Source organism: Leptonychotes weddellii, chromosome 3 (assembly GCF_054177405.1).
Source record: "Leptonychotes weddellii isolate Sample4059 chromosome 3, ASM5417740v2, whole genome shotgun sequence".
NCBI classification, from domain to species: domain Eukaryota; kingdom Metazoa; phylum Chordata; class Mammalia; order Carnivora; family Phocidae; genus Leptonychotes; species Leptonychotes weddellii.
In genome coordinates, this window is record NC_138371.1 from 101,197,043 (window position 1) to 101,217,064 (window position 20,022).

The window sequence follows — 20,022 nt, forward strand, 5'->3', positions numbered from 1 at the left end:
TGCAGATAAGTGAGGAGATGCAACTAGGAGAGGGGCAGACACCTGAACATGGTGCATTAGGAATCCAGGCACTTTATTAAGGGCAGTGGAAGCCTTGGAAAGCTTTTAAGCTTGCAAGCGACAGGATTAGATTAACACCTTCCATTTAATGTCTTAGCATCTGTTTTATTTTGTCCGGAGGAGCCTAAGCTAATGGAGGAGACCTAGGGAGGGTTTCTAAGTGTTTCCAAGCACATGCCTGAGGCCCTGGGCCAGCCTGGCTCTCCTACATTCAATTATGCGATGAAGATTTGCTCCCAGGCACAGTCAGGTAGTGTCTTGAAACTCTGCTGGATTTCCAGAATCGGCTCTTGCTGTAATAGCCATTTTGCATATATGTCCAGCCCCCGTTCCCTCCCCATTACCACAGGGACCCAAGGAAAGAGGGAGGGGAGAGGAGCCTTGCAATGTGGCTCAGCTTCACTGCAGCAGAGCAGAAGTTCAGTCAGCAACCAGAAGCCCCCTTTTCTTCCTGCATTTTATTCATGGGGTTCCTTAATAAGAACTGGTTGAGAACAGGATTAGCATTTGCCTGCAGCTGTATTTAGTTTCTACGTTCAGAAATATCCTAGCAATAGGATCTGTGGCAAAAGAATCTCACTTCCCTGTAGAGCTCATTGCAAGGTTTGGGAGCAGATGTGCTCTCAGCTGGTGGGCAGTCCTTGGCCACCTAAATGTGGTTCAGAGAAAGTCTGAAAGAGCTCTGAGGGCAGTGTGCCCACACACAGAGGCAGACGAGCCTCGGTGGGAGGAGGTCACAACTGTGCCTCTGCTGTGGCTCAGGGTCTTGTACTTCAAGGCCTATAAGGGCATTCTGCATGGCCTATAAATTACTCCTGTCAGTAGAATTCTGGGTGTGAGGCACACCCCAGCTGATATGCTCGAAGAAATGCCATAACACCCCACAGTGACACACTCTGCCTCCTGACAGCACCCCACCAGGCTGTACCCACCTGAAAATGTTGGAGAACCAAGCTATGGGCAGGTATTAGGACACTTCCTGACATCAACCAGGCATAGGAACCAATTTCTGCTACTCACTGCATGCCAGAAACTGTGCTGGTGTTCTAATATTTATTTATTTATTTATTTATTTATTTATTTATATTTACAAACACATTTTTTATTATGTTCAGTTAGCCAACATATAGTACATCATTAGTTTTTGATGTAGTGTTCAACAATTCATTAGTTGCATATAACAAGTGCCCACCTTAATATCCATCACCCAGTTACCCCATCCCTCCAAAACTCACACCACACCTATGGGGCAGCATAGGCAAACCAAAAAAAGAATGCAGGGGCCCCTGCCTGGCTCCCGCTGCACAAACTGAGTATCCCTGACAGGAGTTCTGACCAGGTTTCTGGCCCTAATTCAGTTTGGCTTTGATTAGTTGCAGATAAAATGCAGGTCACTCTCGGTTAAATTTAAATTTCAAATGAACAACTCTTTTTTAAAAGTGTGTGTGTTAGTTTCCTATTGCTACTGTACCACGTTACCACAGACTTAGTGGCTTAAAGCAGGACAATGTATTCTCACACTTCTGGAGGTCAGAAGTCTGGAAAAGGCCTCACTGGGCTACAGTGAAGGTGTCAGCAGGTGTAAATTCTTTTCTGGAGGCCCCAGGGCAGGATTCATGTCCTCCTCCCTTCCAAATTCTAGATACAGCCCCATTCCTTGGTCCATGGCCCCTTCTCCATCTTCAAAGCAATGGCCAGTCTTTCTCATCCCACATCCTTCTGATACTTTAGGCCTCCTTTTTCCACACCTGAAGTTCCTTGTGATTCCACTGGACTCACTCAAATAATCCAGATAATGTTCCTATCTTAGTTCCCTTTTGCCATTCATAGTCTCTGGGATTAGGATATTCCCTTAGGAGGTTTATTCCGTCTATCACACACAATAAGTATGTCCCAAATATTGCATGAAGCATAATTATGCCAGAATTTATCCATTGTTTATCTGAAATGCAAATTTAACTAGGCCTTCTATATTTTACCTGTCTTGTCTGGCAGCCCCTCTCTGACCCAGGGTCCAGTTTCTGCCAGTCCTCTTCTAGGGAACACATGGCAAGCTTTCTTCCACATGAGACTGACAGCCTCCTTGGCAACTCCCATGTGTTCTGGGGCCTGTTGATTTAGTAAATTAGACTGCCAGCATTTCGTAGTGGCATTTGTGTGCCCAGACCAGCTCCTATGTGCCCTGCAGTTCTCCTGTCTGATCCCAGCACCCTCCAGGAGAGGCCAGGAAGCGGATGATGCCAGCACTCCATCTTCCTTAGAAAAGAGATGTGCTTGGAACTGAGGTCCAGGTCAAGTTGGGCAGGAGACGTCAGGAGCTGACCTGGGAGGGGTGGGTAGTCAAGGCAAGTGTCATAGGCTAAGCTGAGAGCTCCCCAGGTCAGGAGCTGTGTGAGTTGATTGCAGTGGACCTGAGAAGAGTATCAGTGAGGAGAAAGATGTTGGGGCAAGGCACCCACTGCAGGATGGATGGGAAGAACATGTGAGGAGGAGGAGAGGGAAAGAGAGGAGGTGGGGAGGTGCAGAGGAGGTGGACAACGAGCACAGTTAAGAAAGAAGAATCAGGCAGGGATAGACACAGGAGACACATCCACTGTCTGAGCTATAAATGAGTGAGGAAGGAGCAGTCTCTTGCATCCCGGCTCCCTGCCCACCACCTGTGGAAAATGCACTGAGGTCCTTCAGGGAAGGACAGCTTGTCCTCCCCTCCTGGAACAGGGTCACCCTCTGCAGGTGCCTGTCCTGCCCTATTTTGGGGGGGTCCTGAGACATCCAGAGGGCTTCCCAACCATTTCGGTTGGAATTGCACATCCTTTCATTATCTGGGCCCATTCTTCCCCCAAAAAAGTGCTGGCTTCTCCAGGCATGGTGAGGAGACATCAAGAAGCATATCCATGCTCTCCAGAAACCAGCATCCCAGGCAGAGCTGACCATGGAGATGTGGGCTGAGGAGACACCACTCTGTGTCCCCATCCATCCCCATGAGAAGGGACATGCCTGGCGATTCACTGTCACTTCTTCCTCAACTATTGTCTTTTGTTTTAGATTGGCTCTGTGCTTACCCAGACTACCTCATTTGGGAAAAGACAGACATTTACTTTCATTTTCATCCTTTTGACTTCACGTATCAGCTGAGCCTCTCCTTCTTCCATTACCCATCACTTCCTGAAATTTTATTCATCACTCCCTGACCTCCTTGGCTTTGGAGACCAAATTCCTGGGCATTCCACACCTTGGGGTCCCTCCTGAAGGTGTTACTTTGAGAAAGAATTCTAGACGAACTTTGACAAACCAAGATGAATATATCCTGGCACTCTCAATCTCCTAGAAGGGTTTTCTCTGCCCCTCTTCAGGATACAGAAGCAAGTCATACACATGCTCATACCATAGCAAGCTCTTTTCAAGCAAGGTTGCAAAGGTAGCTCTATGGAGCCTTTCCATCTCAAGGTCTCTGTAGGGTAGAGGCCTAGGAATCTAAATTTCTAACAAGCTCTCAGGTGAGTCTTCAGGAAAGGTCAGGAAACACCAACCAGACAAGTTCAATAGGGAAAAGCCTGTTAGCTCCTCCTGGGTAAAGTTCCAGGTACTCTATACCGTGGTTTTGTCTTCTCTCCATATCAAATCAATAGATACTATTATTCTGTCCATTTGCCTATGAAGAAGTAGACACACAGAGGTTTTAAATAACTTGTCTAAGTTGATAGTAAGTGGTGGAGAGTAAAGAATTTGAAGTCATCTTTTAGATGAAGAATTTGAAATTGCGTCTTAAGTTCTTGTACTGCGGCACTCATGTATCTTAGAGTATTCATCAATGGGAGATGGAACCAATGGACCCTTTGTGGTCCTCCCACAGGGACAGTTACAATGTACATTTACTCAGTAAACCTGCAAGACTAAGCTCAAGTTGATGGTGCCCTTGGCCAAATTTATAGTGTTTCCTTATTCTGGCATTCCCCATTGCCCTCCCCCTGCTTCTTTCTCTTGCTATATGAGTTCCCATCCCAAATAAACTACCTGCATTCAGACTTTTGTTTCAGACTCTTCTTTTTAGAAACCTAAGGTAAGATACTTATTTTCTTCAATCTAAGTTTTACAGTTGCAAACAAACTTCTATATGTTAGATTAGAGAGCTGAAACATCTCGCTGACCACAGCATGGGCATATTTCCTTGGTTTTGCCTAATGCAAATTTGGAGTCATAGAACAACTGCCATTGTTGATATTAGCCTAATCCCTCAATGACTTGCATGGTTATGATTCTCTTTCTGAGGAGTAGTACTAGGGACTTTTCAATAGACTTTAAAGGGCGCAAAGTATTTCATTGATTGATGCGTGTTTCTAGGCCCTTCCATGTGCCGAGCTCTGTGTTGCAGTCTGGGAATGTAATAATAAATAGACTAAATTCTAGTCCTGAAGAAATCTGCATCCTGTGTCCTAGAGGGCAGAGCTGGGGTCTCCTTCATGTTTGCACTGCCTCCTGGACCCAAGGCTTGACCATCAGCATGCTGACAGCACCCCTAACTCATTCATTCAGAGCCTCTAACTCCCTGATGATGGCAGGACAGAGAAGGAGGTTGGGTAGCAGCCTGCAAAGCAAGTGCTGCTACCAAGCTTCATGGGCACCAGAGCCTCAAGCTTCCTCCCCTGATCTGGGCACTGCCACAGTGATGACAGTTTAGGAGTGGCTTTCTATCCATATGACACTGGATGAATTCTGGAACACCATCAACAGGTCCACCTTAGCTATATTCCGGGTTATTGAAACTATAGCCTAAACAAAAGCTAGGTACACAAAAGATTACTGACTAGTTCATATGAAAAGCAGCTACAAATGGCATGATAAAAAAAAAAAAAAAAAAAAGGAAAACCGCACATAACAGCTGCCCCCCTCTTGTCCTTGGCAAATAGTGTGGCAGTTTGGTTATTTAAATTAACAATTTTCATGGTGGTTTGAGGCATTCCAACTTGGGTGTATTATCCATTATTCATGAAAAAGTAAAAAAGAGAGCAATATTTCAGGCAGGTTCTTCAGGTCTTAGGGCCCCTTAGAGAGGGTGACATTCACCAAAAAACTTTCCCAGGGAGACCTCCAAGTGCCTCCCACTGAGCCCTGGGTCACAGAGAAGGTTAAGACCCAGGTTCTGACTAGTTAGTACCCTTGGGACAGAGTCCATGATGGTGTCACTGTTGTGTCAACCAGAGTGACAACTTATTTTACTATGTGTAATAGATATTTAGTAATGTTTGTAAAATGAATACCTCAATCATTTAGCATATGGGACATTTTTATGGTCTACCCTTGTGATCAAGAAAAATATGCACTCCTGAGGGGCATAGAAAGGAGAATATTCATTTCTGTGTCAGGTAGTTTCCCACATTTTATGCATCTCCAGGCCATTTATACTATGAACTTAGGACTTTTCAAGGTACTATGAGTGGTATCAGACTGGAAGCCCTCTGGGCATCTGACTTTGGTGAAAAATCAACACAGGATGTATAATCTATCCTGAAAGCCCAAATGCAGGTGTCATCTCCAGGAAGGCTGTGGTTACACATGGAGAAGTTGAGACCAAATGTGCCTATAGAGCCTGGGAGAGGGAAGGGCTTGGAGAAGCAAGGTGCCAAGAGAGCAGACCTTGAGGGCTAGGAAATTCCCCGTGGCATGGAGAGACTGGGCCTCGGCCTTTCACAGGCAGGTAGAACAAGCACATTCAGAAGGGCTCCATTAGGCCACCCTGTGCACCAGGGCCCCAGAAAGCCACAGTGGGCTGGAGGAGCCGGTGCCCTCCCTTTGCAGCTGTGCCCCTCAAACTCCTCCTTAAGCCCAGACTATGTGGATTGTCTGAGTCACCTTCTTCACTTCTTGCTGCTCCCTCTGTTCACACTCTGGATTTCTTCTATCTCTGGCTTTTTCCACCTACGTCCACTCCCAATACACAGCTGCCTGCCATCCAAGCCTCCAGCTTTCCCCTTCCTAGCCAGTCTTTCCCCTCTCCTCCAAACTCCTGCCACACCCTTTTCACATTATGGGGTAGGCTTTTGCCAGCCTGACCCAGGTCCTCCCTGCACATAGGCTCAGCCAGCCTCAAGTGTCCAGAATTAACCCTGAAGCTGAGACAGAAGTTTCTACTGATATGTTCACATGGTCCCAAGGGACCAGCCATCATGGGCTCCCCCTGCCCTCCCCTTATCCATGCATACCACCTCCCTCAAGAGTGGGAAGCCAGGACACCATCACAGAAGGTGGACACATGCCACTTCTTTTCAGAATGTGCAGAATGATCCAGAAATCTATTATGCCTTCTTTCATTTTCAAAAAATTACACATTCACTGAATTTCTAAGGCCATTTCACGTGACCATCAGGGAGATGTGCAGCCTGCCCTTTTGCAGCAGCATAGTGCCAAGGTTGGGGTTGGAAGCTCCAGAACTGTGGGGAGGCCACCTTCTTTCAACATACTCATGCCGGCAGGCCAAGGCCTTGTTTCCTCATGAAGACTTTTATTTAATCTGCTAGAGACATTTACTTTTGCCCTTTGGTGACCTCCTGGGATGAATACAGTGGTCAATGTGACATTTCAATGGTGCCTGACTGTTCACTTTGTGGAGAAAGCAGCTTTTCAGAGACAGACTGGCCTCTGTGCCATTGCCAGGCTGACATCAAAGGTTTTACAGCACTGTTCTAACAGCTGCTCCTTCTGGCCGCTTACTCCAGCTACAAGACATACTTGACACAGGACCCACAGAATCCGGCTGAGCCTCCTCCTGGTCTGGGACAGACTCTGGGCCAGATTGAGTGGACTTCTGTGAGGTCCATCTGGCTGGGGACATGCCCTGGAACAGGTGGGAGGAGAAATGTTGCACTGGGTTCAACCAAGACACAAAGACAGGGTATGTGCATAAAAAGTAAAATAAGGGCCTCAGTGACTTGGCATCAGCCAGTGTTCCCAGCCCTGGAGTTCAGACCAAGCCTGATGGATGGAAGAAGTGTAGATGTCTTCAGAGCACTGGGTGACACTATATGCCACCTGCCCCCACTCCAATCTCTGTGGAGCTGGAGCCCTTTTCCTGATTGCCAGGCCCAGGGCATGGTGTTTGCAAGACCACCTGCATGCCCTTAGGTATGTGTGATGGTTACTACCACATCAGTCAAGAGGTGACATCCAGCAGCCTCTTTGCTGCTTTCCATCAAAAACTTGAGTACACGAGGTTTTACACCAAATAGCTAGGCATCATGCAGGAATTCAGGCTGGACACTATACTGCAATCTGCGTTGGGTCTCTGGTCCTCATGAGTCCCTTCAGCCAGCCTACAAGGCAATCTCCTCTCCTGGCTTCCACCAAGCCTGATCTCCTCACCTGCCTGAATGTTTGGGGGAACACTGCAGCAAGACTGAGAGCAGCACACCTACATAGATAACCCCTATGGTTCTCCGTCAGAGCACTGCTGGTGTTTCTTTCCTTCCTCACACACTGCACTCACATTTTTTGGTTTTTGTTGTTGTGTTGTTTTCACAATTTCTATCTCCCTTACTAGGCAGCCATTTCTACAGCAGGCAGTCATTGCTGGCACTGGCCTGACAAGGAGCTGGCTCTCAATAATCATGTGCTAGACACATGAAGCAGATAAATACCCTCTAGTCTCCCAGGTGAGCCCCCAACAAAATCTGACACATGTGGCTGGGACATGGTAGGAACCTGTCCATCATACCAAGAAGGGACCACAAAACAACTGAGAAGGTGACCTTTTGCTTAACTTTCACTCACAGAAGCAGATACACATCCAACAGATGGTGAGGTTGAAAAAAGGAAGGAGAAAAGAGACATTGAGAGAAAGGGACCATCTCAGTGTTTGAGGATGTACACACAGTGTGGCCCAGCAGGAGCATGGGCACCTGGAGGGCCCTGGGATGGGGTGACCACAGGTGCTAAGGCTTAATCCTCTAGCACAGAGTACAATTCTAGCTGCAGGTGGTGTAATTCAGTCCCAGTCCGAAGGCCAGAGAAACAGGATTTCCAATGTCCAAGGGTAGGAAAAGATGGACATCAACAAGAGAGACAGGAAATTAGCTTTTTGTTCTATTTGGGCCCTCAATAGATTGGATGATGTCCAACCACATTGGTGAGGGTGATCTTCTTTACTCAGTCTGCTTTACTCAGGCATGATGCTAGAGGCTTAGTGATGGAAAGATGAAAAGAGATCATAGTTCTGTGCCTCAAGAAGTTGTGAGGATTCAAATGCTAATCTCTTCCAGGGACACCCAAACAGACACACCCAGAAGTGTGCAGGTGGTGATTTAAGGCCAGATGCAAGGCATACAGCCCCTTGCTCTCTGGATCTGAACAGAAACTCTATTTCCATACTTCCTTAAAAGCTCAGTAGTTTTTAATTTGATATAGGCTGGGGTATCAGGCAATCAAAGCTGTCAGAATTACATTGAAAGCAAGAACAAATGTCTTGAGGAGGAATGAAGATATTCTCTAAATGGTGAGTAAAATACATGAAATGTGATGCATGTATTTTATAATGCTTTTTCTACTTAGAGGTTTTTGTTGTTGTTACCATTCTGATTTTCATTGTTTTCTAGAGAGCTGAGCAGATCCTGTGATACCCTAATGAGTATGACATTGTTACTCATTTGGGCCATAGGTTGATAGCCCCGCAAAAGACCACTAGAAAAACTTCTGATGAAGCAAATCTCAGTTTATTAAATTACCCCAGCAAAGAAGAACACCAACTTGACAGAATTCTAATAGCATCTCAGAAAGGGGACTCTGGGAAAAGTAATAGGTTTTTAGGGTATGAGCCAGATCACTTTAAATCAGGCCTTGCAAAGAAAGGAACTGGTAGGAACTGAAAAGGATTTTGCATAATGGATTAGGATCAGTGGTGACAGACAGGTGAGGGTCTTAAAGTGAGTATTGCTGTATCAAGCAGTTAGTCTTGATAAGGAAGCTATTTTATGTGACCCTCAGTCTTATCTTCCAGGAACAAGTGCTTTCCAAAGGTATGTTTGCTTGGTCCAATACTGTTTAGCACGGGAAACAGGAAGTCTGTTGATTTCAGTTCTCAGGTACTATATCTAACTTTTCGAGAACTATCATTATGGCAATTAAAACTAAATAGTAAATAAAAATATTTTGGAAAGCAAATGTTCTCTCTCATGTAACACACCTGGACTGTTCAAACCCTTCACATATACTCTGCGGGTTAAGCAAGTCTCATGTCCTAAACTATGCTGACTTGGTCCTTTCTGTGGCCAAGGAAGACAGGTGGGCTTGGGTCCGGCTGTCAAAGTTAATTCACCTGGATAAAGATCGCTAACAAAGTCAGCACTAAAACTGAGATGTTCAAATTCTAAGTCCCCTTTCTTTCCATGGCCTCCAGCCATGCACCGCTTTTGCAAACATTATCTCTTGAATAGGTCACATTTTCACAAAATCAAGATGATAGCTTACCCTGCAACTTCCTAGCACCAGGCATGATGCTAGAGGCTTAGTGATGGAAAGATGAAAAGAGATCATAGTTCTGTGCCTCAAGAAGCTAGTACTCTAGTGGGAGAAAAACAATGGCAGTAAAATGTGGTATGTGCAACAATTGGTTCTTACCAGGCAGAGTGGACGTGCACCTGAGATATTGTTTTTGTTTCTGTGTATTTCTCTTTTGGGGAGGGGGTGAAGTGGTGGCTGTGAGAGCAGGGAAGATAGGAGGAGTAGGAAAATCTTAACAGAGGATTCATCTGAAATGGACTCTGAAAAGAATGCCCACACTTTCCCAGGTAATGAAGGGAAGAGATGGCATTCCTGGCAAAGGGACTAGTGTGTGCACAGGTAGGGTGCATTGGTGTGCTCAGGTTACAGGTCATCCAGAACTTACTTGGTTCATGTCTGCCGATGTGTTCCCTACTGAAGTCCCCACCTGTGCAGAGAAGCTTGGTCCCAGGAGCAGAGGAGGATTCCCTCCTGGAGGAGCAGTGGCATTGCTGATGGACTGGAGAGAGCCCCAGCCCTGTGGTGCACAGAGAAAAGTGACGTGTGGAGGTGATGTTTACCAGGAGGCGTGGAGGCTGGGTTTAACTGAACTTCAGCTGACAGCTTCAGAAGTTAGCACATTTCAGGGCAAAAGAAAGGATTAAAATCTAAAGATCTGACACAGAGGGAGGGACAAATGGGCCAAGGATTTGAGTGCACTGATCACAGGACCTGGAACAGAGTGGCTGCAGCCACAGCCTGGGCTCACGTCAGCAAGCTCTCAGACACCAGCTTGAGGGCCCGACTCTGGCGAGGCATGTGGATGCGTAATACATCACAAAATCAAAATGACCTTCCCTCAAAATGCAAATGGTGCTTCAGGCATGCTAAATGTTATACTGAGCCCCAGCATCCATAATTCATGTGTCATTTACAGTGCCCAGCACTCTTGAGTGGAATGGCATACCAATGAGGCTGCGTGGGATGCTACTTGCCTCAGCTTAACTGATTTTGGAGAGATGCTCAAGTGGAATTAGAAACCTCTTTAGAATGCTGTCTTTCCCAATTGGGTATAAGGAAAGGGAAATGCAGGAGGGGGCAAAATACAAGCACACTCTAGAAAACTGCTGGGAAGCTTGTCTATAGAAGTTTGTCTACTGGAACTATGAGAGAGAAGGAGGCAGGAAGAAGAGACAAAGGAACAGGAAGAGAAGGAAGAGGAGAAAGATAGAAAAGTGGAATCAGTGTGATTTTTGTTTCATGACCAGCAAGCATGCAGGCTCAGACTAAATCTCTACTCCTGGGATCATTAAACAACAGCTAATAATAGTACCAACAGTCATTTCCTGGGTTTCTACCATGTGCCAAGTAGAATACCAACACTTCAAAGTAAATAGTAATTATTTTCCCCATCTTAAATGTGAGATTACAAATGCTATGAAAGATCAAATAACTTGTCAATGTACCTACAGTACATAAACAGGAATTCCAGGCTCCAAACCCAAGTACACTTTTCTTCTGTCTTTTACAAGGAAGGGGCTTGAGTAATTCTATCCAATTGTTTCTGATGCCAATGCATCTGCATATGCTTGTTTTATTGCATTTCTCAAAGTCCAAGCTGGTGTGACAGAAAGCTGTGAGAAGGACATCTGTTAGAAAGTCTAATGCAGATGCCCATCCTCCATCAAAAGTAGTAGAGGTTCAAATAGAAAGAGCAAGACCCAGAGTTTTCAGATGTGGTTTCTCACTGGCTTGTTCTCCCTGAAACATGCCTAAATCATCCTCCAGGTTTTCAGAAACTCCATTGTGAATTCATCAAGTTTTAATATGCAAATTTTAAAACTTAGTTTCAACCAAAGTAGATCCTATCTATTTTGTTTAAAATGCATATGCATTTTTGAGATGGTTGGTGAATTACAAAAGTTAAGATCATATATGTCTGATAGGCCAGGAAATATTGCCTCCTATTAGATAGGAAACCCCTTTAAAAATTTATATTCTAGAAGCAGCGGACTTCCAGGAAGCATCAGATCATCCAGTAGGTAGGGATCTTGGTGATAGCTCTAAGTGGTTCTCAAAGTGCGCTTCCTGGACCAGCAACATTTAGTATTACCTGAGATCATTACTAGTTAGAAATGCAAATTACCTGGCCCTGCTCCAGACCTGAGAATGTATTTTAACAACCCTCTATGTGATTCAGATGCTGCTCAAATGTGAGAACCCAGTTCTTAACCCATTTTTACCCACACATCCCCAACTTTTGACTTAGAAAAACTCCATCATCATGATCATAGTTATCACCATCATGTGAACCAGGTGCCATATACCATTCTAAGTCCTCTCTATGAAGTATCCTGTTTAATTAAAAAGAAAAAAAAAACAAAACCCACAACCCAGATTTTACAGATCAGAGAATTGACTAGGGAAGTTAAGGAGTGTGCCCAAGGTACACAGGCATAAAATACAAGGTGTTCATTTAAAGCTTGCATTTACACCACCACCCTGAGGGTGAAACGTAAAGAGGCTCATTTCAAGGGGTGTTCCTTACTGGTGGAGTGGTACCTAAGGTCAAGGTTACCAACCCTTGTGTACTTTAGCATCACCTGGGGGAGTTAGAGGGTTTCCCCTCAATTTTTTATTGTGTTCAATATACGTAACACAAAAATTACTCTTTTAACCATTTACAGTTCAGTGGCATTAAGCACATTCACAATGTTGTGCAACCATCCATCATCACTATCCATTTCCAGAACTTTTTCATCATTCTCTACAGAAACTGCACTCATAAATAGTAACTCCCCATTCTTTCTCCTTCTAGTCTCTGGTAACCCCTATTTTACTTCCTATCTGTATTAATTTGCTTATTCTAGGTACCTCATATATGCGGAATCATACACTATGTGTTGTCCTTTTGTATCTTGTTTATTTTACTTAGCATAATGTTTTCAGGGTTCCTCCATGTTATATTATGTATCAGAACTGCATTCTTTTTTAAGGCTGAATAATAGTCCATTGTATGTGTATGCTATATTTTGTTTATTGAAGGATATTTGGGTTGTTTCCACATTTTGGCTATTGGCCATTGTAAATAATGCTATTGTGAACATTGGTATATAAGTATCTGGTTGAAACCTTGTTTCCAGTTATCTTAGGTATACACCTAGCAGTGAAATTGCTGGCTCCATGGGGCGCCTGGGTGGCTCAGTCATTAAGCGTCTGCCTTCGGCTCAGGTCATGATCCCAGGGTCCTGGGATCAGGCTCCCTGCTTGGTGGGAAGCCTGCTTCTCCCTCCCCCACTCCCCCTGCTTGTGTTCCCTCTCTGGCTGTGTCTCTCTCCGTCAAATAAATAAATAAAATCTTAAAAAAAAAAAAAAAAAAGAAATTGCTGGCTTATATGGTAATTCTATGTTAAACTTTTTGAGGAACAGCCAAACTACTTTCCACAATGGCTGCACCATTTTACATTAAATGCACCACTGTTCAAATTTCTCCACATCCTCTAGTTAATTAATTAATTAAAGCCATGCTAATGAGTGTGAAGCAGTATCTCACTGCAGTTTTAATTTGGTAGCATTTACCAGCAAAGTCATCTTGTTCAGGGCTTTTTGTTGTTGTTGGGAGTTGTTTGTTTGTGTTTTTATTACTGAATCAATCTCCTTACTAGTTACTGTTTTAGTATATCTTCTACTTCTTCGTGATTCAATGTTGGTAGGTTTTGTGTTTCTATGAATTTGTACATTTCCTATAGGATAGCCAATTTTTTGGTGTACAACTGTTCACAGTACTCTCTTATAATCATTTTTGATTCTGTAATATTGGTAGCAATATCCCCACTTTCATTTCTGATTTTAGTAATTTGAGTGCTCTGTTTTTACCTTAGTCAGTATAGCTGTTTGTTAACCTTGTGTTTCTCTAATCACCAATTTTTAATTTTATTGATTTCTGTATTGTTTTTCTATTTCTATTTTATCTCTAATCTCTATTATTTCTTTCCTTCTGTTTGTTTTGTGTTCTAGTTTGCTCTTCTTTTTGTAGTTCCCTAAAATGTAAAATTAGGTCATTGATTTAAGATCTTTATTTTATTGTTTATTTTTGTGCTTTTATTAAAGTATAATTAAAATATACAGTGTTATATTGATTGGCTTCAGATGTACAATATAGTGATTCAACAATTCTATGCATTACTCAGTGCCCATCTCGGTTAAGTGGACTCTAGATAAGGGCGATTAGGATCTTTCCTCTTTTTCAAGTGTTATGTCTTCACAGCTATAAATTTCCCTCTTAACACTGCTTGTGCTATATCCCACAAGTTTTTATTGTTTTCATTTTCATTTGTCGCTAGTTATTTTCTAATTACCTTTGTGATTTCTTCTTCGATTTATTGTTTGTTTAAAGTGTGCTGTTTTAGGGGCGCCTGGGTGGCTCAGATGGTTAAGTGTCTGCCTTCAGCTCAGGTTGTGACCCCAGGATCCTGGGATCAAGCCCCAGGTCAGGTTCCCAGCTGAGCAGGGAGTCTGCTTATCCCTTTGCCTCTGCCCCTGTTTGTGCTCTCTCTCTCTGTGTCTGTCTTTCTCTCTCAAATGAATAAATAAAATCTCTTTTTTAAAAAAGTGTGTTGTTTTAGAAGTAGAGAACAGAACAGTGGTTACGAAGGGAAGAGAGGTGGGGGAAATGGGGAAATGTTGGTCAAAGAGTATAAAATTACAGTTACACAGGATGAATAAGTCTAGGTAATGCACAGCATGATGACTATAGCTAATACTATAATGTATACTGGAAATTTGCAAAGAAGAATAGATTTCAGGTGCTCTCATGACAAAAAAAGAAGAATGGTAACTATGTGAGGTGTTGGATGTGTTAATTAGCTTGAGTAATCATTTCACCATGTATATGTATATCCAAACCTATTGTACACTTCAAATATATATGATTTTTATTTTTTTATTTCGACTCATTTTATATTAAACATTTTTATTTTTTAATTTTTTTATTCAAGTATAATTAGCATACAGTGTTATATTAGTTTCAGATGTGCAATATAATGATTCAACAATTTTATACCTTTCTCAGTGCTCATTAGGATAAATGTACTCTCAATCCCCTTGATTTATTTCACCCATTCCCCCACCTCTCTCCCCTCTGATAACCAGCAGTTTGTTTTCTGTATTTAAGAGTCTGGGGTTTTTTTGGCTTGTCTCTTTTTTTCTTTGTTCATTTGTTTGGTTTTACATTTTTTATTTTAAAAAAAGTTGTTTAATTTCTAGAGATTTGTGAATTTTCAGATTCCTTCTGTGACTGATATCTAGTTTCATTCTATCTGATTGGAAATTTTGTTTGGGGATATTTTTTAGGACAGTGATATTTATTATTTATAATATTTCAATCTATTCAAATTTACTTTTTTGTGACCTAGCATCTGGTTATCCTGGAGAACATTTCATGTGCACTTGAGGAAAACATGTTTAGTATTGTTCACTGATTTTAAAAGTTGTTTTTATTGTTTAAATTGGCAATATCAGTTGCTGGTGAGGATGCAGAGTAACAAACTATTCATCGCTGATGTGGGAATACAAAAGTTGCAAACTTTTCTTATTTCTAAGATTTATTTATTTTAGAGAGAGAGAACACACGTGAGCAGGGGGAGAGTCAGAAAGAAAGAAATGCAAGCAGATTCCACACTGATTGCAGAGCCAGACAGGGGATTCGATCCCATCACCTGGAGACAATGACCGGAGCAGAAATCAAAAGTTGGATGCTTGAGCCACTCAGGTGCCTCCAAAATTTCCAAGCTTTAGTGGAAGACAGTTTGGCACATTTTTGCAAAGCTAAACAATGCTCACCATAAAATCCAGCAATCACACTATGAAGTATTCACCGAAATGATTTTAAAACTTATGTCCACACAAAATCCTGTATATAAATACTTATAGTAGCATCATTAATAATTCCAAGAACTTGATGCACCACAATTCAACAGATGAGTGGATAATCAAGTTGTGATACATCTGTACATGTGGTTCCATCCATAAATGAATACTAGACAGCAACAAAAAGGACTGAGCGAACCAAAGCTATGCAAAGACATGGATATATGTTAAATGCATGTTGTTAAGTGAAAGAAGCTAGTCTCTGAAAAGGCTACTTAGTTTATGATTCTATTTATATGACATTCTGAAAAAGGCAAAACTATAGAAGCAGTAAACAGATAAGTAGTGCCATGGTTTGGGGAGAAGAGAGGGTTGACTAGGTGAAGCACAAGAGATTTTTTAAAAATATGTTATTTATTTATTTGAGAAAGAGAGAGAGCATGAGCAAGGGGGAGGGGCAGAGGGAGAGGGACTAGCCAACTTCCCACTGAACATGGAGCCCAAGAGGGGGCTCCATCCCAGGACCCTGAGATCACAACCTAGGCCAAAGTCAGATGCTTAACTGACTGAGCCACCCAGATGTCCCAAAGCACAGGGAATTTTTTAGGACAGTGCAACTATTTTGTATGATACCAAATTGCTCATATATATATATACACATATATAAATATATATATCTCAAAAATCTTAGAACTCTGCAGTTCTTGAACTAGAACTTGCAGAACAAGAGTGAAACTTAATGTATGCAATTTTTTAAAAATATCACGCAGGAGGTCAGGGAATCCCAGTATGGGATGTAGACTATGACCAAAAGAAGCTATTATAAGTGTATGAAGTAACCTCACTAAGGGTGGTGAGGAAAAAAAGATTCTGACCTAAGTAACTTTGGAAGTGAGTGGAGATTGTGAGATTAAATGCAAAAGACACTATGCATAAGCTGTATGCTCTTGTTGATAACATTTTTCACATAGGGGTATAGGTTAACAGGGTTATAGGTTAATTGTTCTGAAATTTATATGCATAACTACTGGAATTAAACTATCACATAAATGAATGATGGATGGTGGGATCTCAGTTTGTTACTACTGGTGGGGGGAGGTTACAGCAAGGAGGAAAGCCAGAACGAACCATATGGTAATAGAGACGTGAATGTGATCACTCGTTTAGCTTGGTGTAGAAACAAATGGATACATTTAGAAATATTTGCAGTTATGTATATAAGTGCGTCAGTATACATACATATATTTCCTTGCTTTGTCAACTGAGAAGGCCTAGAAGCAACTACATACCTGTAACAACCAGTACATTTTGTGACTAGATCTTGGTTTCTACCAGGAATCTTTGGAGAAATATCTGATTCTGAGACGGAGCAGTGAGCCTAGGTCGTCTTAAAGTGGCAGAAATTAAGGAAGTTTAAAAAAACAAAACAAAACAAACAAAAACAATGATGGAAATATGTCAAAGGTACCCATGAGTCAATTGAAAAAGCTTGCAATGGTCAAAGCTGGAACAGTTTGAGCAAGAATATAAATAAAGTAGTACTGGATTGTAACTCAAAGTATAAAACAAAAATCCAAGAATCCATGCAAATATAAGGAAACGACTGAATAAAGAAAGAAACGTGTGGCAATTGACAAATCTCCCTTATTCTTTGGAATTAGAATAATTCCAAATAATTTATATAGATACTCCTGCCCAAAGACATGGATATCAATCCCAACCCCTTAAGTATGGGTTCTAGATAGTGACTTTCTTTTAAAGAGTGGCAGTATGCAAAAGGGTGAATAAAAGGAACTTTACAGTGGAAAATCCTGCCAAAGAGTACCTCATCACTACATCAAAAATAAGGAAAAGATGAGAAATTTTCACAGAGTAGCCAAGAAGATATGAGAACAAAATGTTACATCCTGAATGAGATTCTGAAACAGAAAAAGTACATTAAATTAAAAATCGGGAAACCTGAATAAAATAAGTACTTTAGCTGATAATAACATATCTGTATTAGTTCACAATTGTGACTAAAGTACCACTAATCTGTGATGTTAAAGAGGGAAGTAGGGTATATGGAAATTTTTTGCCACTTTTCTATAAATCTAAAACTATCCTAAAGTAAAAGGTTTACTTAAATACATCTGTGTGCAGTTTGGTTACATCCACAAAACATTCTAGATTTAAAGATGGAATCACATAAAAACCATCACCAAACATGAGAAACCTGGAATACATAGAATCTCCCAGTATTTTGGCCTTTCTTCTTCTCCCTTTGCAGTTCTGCCAGCAGCACCACCACTGTCTGAGGCTCACCGCATGTTGTATGTCAAAACAGACAGGTGGATTGGTAATAATTTCTTCACCTCGGGCGCCTGGGTGGCTCAGTTGGTTGGGCGACTGCCTTCGGCTCAGGTCATGATCCTGGAGTCCCTGGATCGAGTCCCGCATCGGGCTTCCTGCTCGGCAGGGAGTCTGCTTCTCCCTCTGACCCTCCCCCCTCTCATGCTCTCTCTCTCATTCTCTCTCTCAAATAAATAAATAAAATCTTTAAAAAATAGGGCGCCTGGGTGGCTCAGTTGGTTAAGCGGCTGCCTTCGGCTCAGGTCGTGATCCTGGAGTCCCGGGATCGAGTCCCGCATCGGGCTCCCTGCTCGTCGGGGAGCCTGCTTCTCCCTCTGACCCTCACCCCTCTCATGCTCTCTGTCTCATTCTCTCTCTCAAATAAATAAATAAAATCTTTAAAAAAAATAATTTCTTCACCTCATCTCATCTCATGCCACTGAAATACTTGCCACAACTTTCATCTGAAATACATCATCCCAGAGCATCTCAAGTAATTTTGATTACTTTTGATTAAGGCACGGAGTACTAATGACACAGGTGCACTGGAGTTAGATTCCCTGATGACCTGCTGGCAATAACTGATCCCATAGCTTCTGAGAGTGATCTGGATCCGGTCAACTCCAAAGGGGTAGAGGTTCAGGAGGAGTTTCTACCCCTTGAAGAGAAGTGAAGGATAGATATTGTCCTGGTCTCACAGTTTAATCTTGCTACCTGCCCCAAAGATGGGAGTGCAGACGTAGCTCATGGGAAAGCAGCTGGGCACAGGATGCTCAGTGTTTCTCCTGAATTCAAATGAGCCTTTTCCAAATGTAGCAATTCTGAGCCCAAATGAAACCCCCAGGATAGACATAAGATGCCATAATGTTGTCTTGCCTAAATTACATTTTCCCTTCAATCATTTCTTGAACCTTAAGAATGCAAAGGCACTAAGAAGGGATTTCTAAACATAAATGTTTCACCATCAGAATTTTAGGAGAAATACAACAGGTTCCAATTTCTTTGGTAGAATCTGCTAAACTAAGAAATAGTTCCAACTCTGCCTCAGCTGTTCCCAGCACAATCTGCTCCTTCCCTCCCTACTTGTTTATGCATACCTCTATTATAGCACACTCTCCATAAGACTGTGAATTTTAGTTTTGATTGTCCTGAAGACTGATTCATTCACCTTTGTACTCCCACACCAGGTTCTCAGCGACAGGCTACTGATTTTGGGAAGGCAGCATGGGGGAAGTCCTCTACTTCTCAGGAGCTTGAGCCTGATGCTGAGGACTGAGAGTTCATTGATCATGACCTATGGGTTGTCAGACAGCACTACAAGGTGCAAATAGCTTTGCATCAGATTGGCTTCTTTAGTGCATATGCTATTTTTGGCATCTCTGATACTGCAGCAGAGAAATCTACAGAGCATCTCATTCCAAGAGACATTGCTACAGGAAGAAGCCATATGAGGTTCCCAGGGACAGGAGACCCCATCAAGCTACAGTCTGGCCATATGAAAAGTTCCTTCTTTCCTCAAGCCTGACAGGATAGCAGAGTTACTGCTAAAGAAGGCCATATATCAGGAGGCTGACATTCACCATGTCAGCCTCTTGAGGAATAATTTCTACTCTGCAGCCAAAGAAATGATGTCATTAGCCTTTTCTTAAAGAGAAGACATTTTTAAGGATTTGCCCAAATTCACAGCTGTGCCATTTTTGAAACTCTGCCCTTTGATTGGCACACAATCCTCCACTCCATTTGGAACCTTTTCCTTCCATGACTCTTTAGAAAGGAAGGAGCCCTCAAGGTGCTTTTGAACCAAACTTTCTGTGTTATTACTGTCCCCAAGGAGCAGCATTAAAACAGAAAGCTGTCTTCCAAAAGAGGGACATCACCGGCCTCCCAGTTTGAAAGTAAAAGTAGGGGATAAGAAGGGAGGGTTTACTGTCATGAGCAGTATTATCTAGCATAATGGCCTACACTTTTTTTTTTTTATCTTGTGTGCCTATACATAATCAACTTAGGTTTATTAAATCAGATATAACAGTTTATGGCAATGCGAAGTGAACACATTTTTTTTGGTGTTTAAGAGGCAAAGGCCTCTCTTTCTGGAGTTTCCTACTTCCTTTGACATCTTGTTGTACTCTTTAAGAAGTAATGGGAAATAGGGGGGGTGGAGCAAGATGGTGGAGGAGTAGGAGACCTGGATTTTGTCTCCTCTCAGGAATTCAGCTGGATAGGGATCAAACCATTCTGAACACCTACAAACCCAACAGGAGATCGAAGAAAGGAATAGCAACAACTCTCTGAACA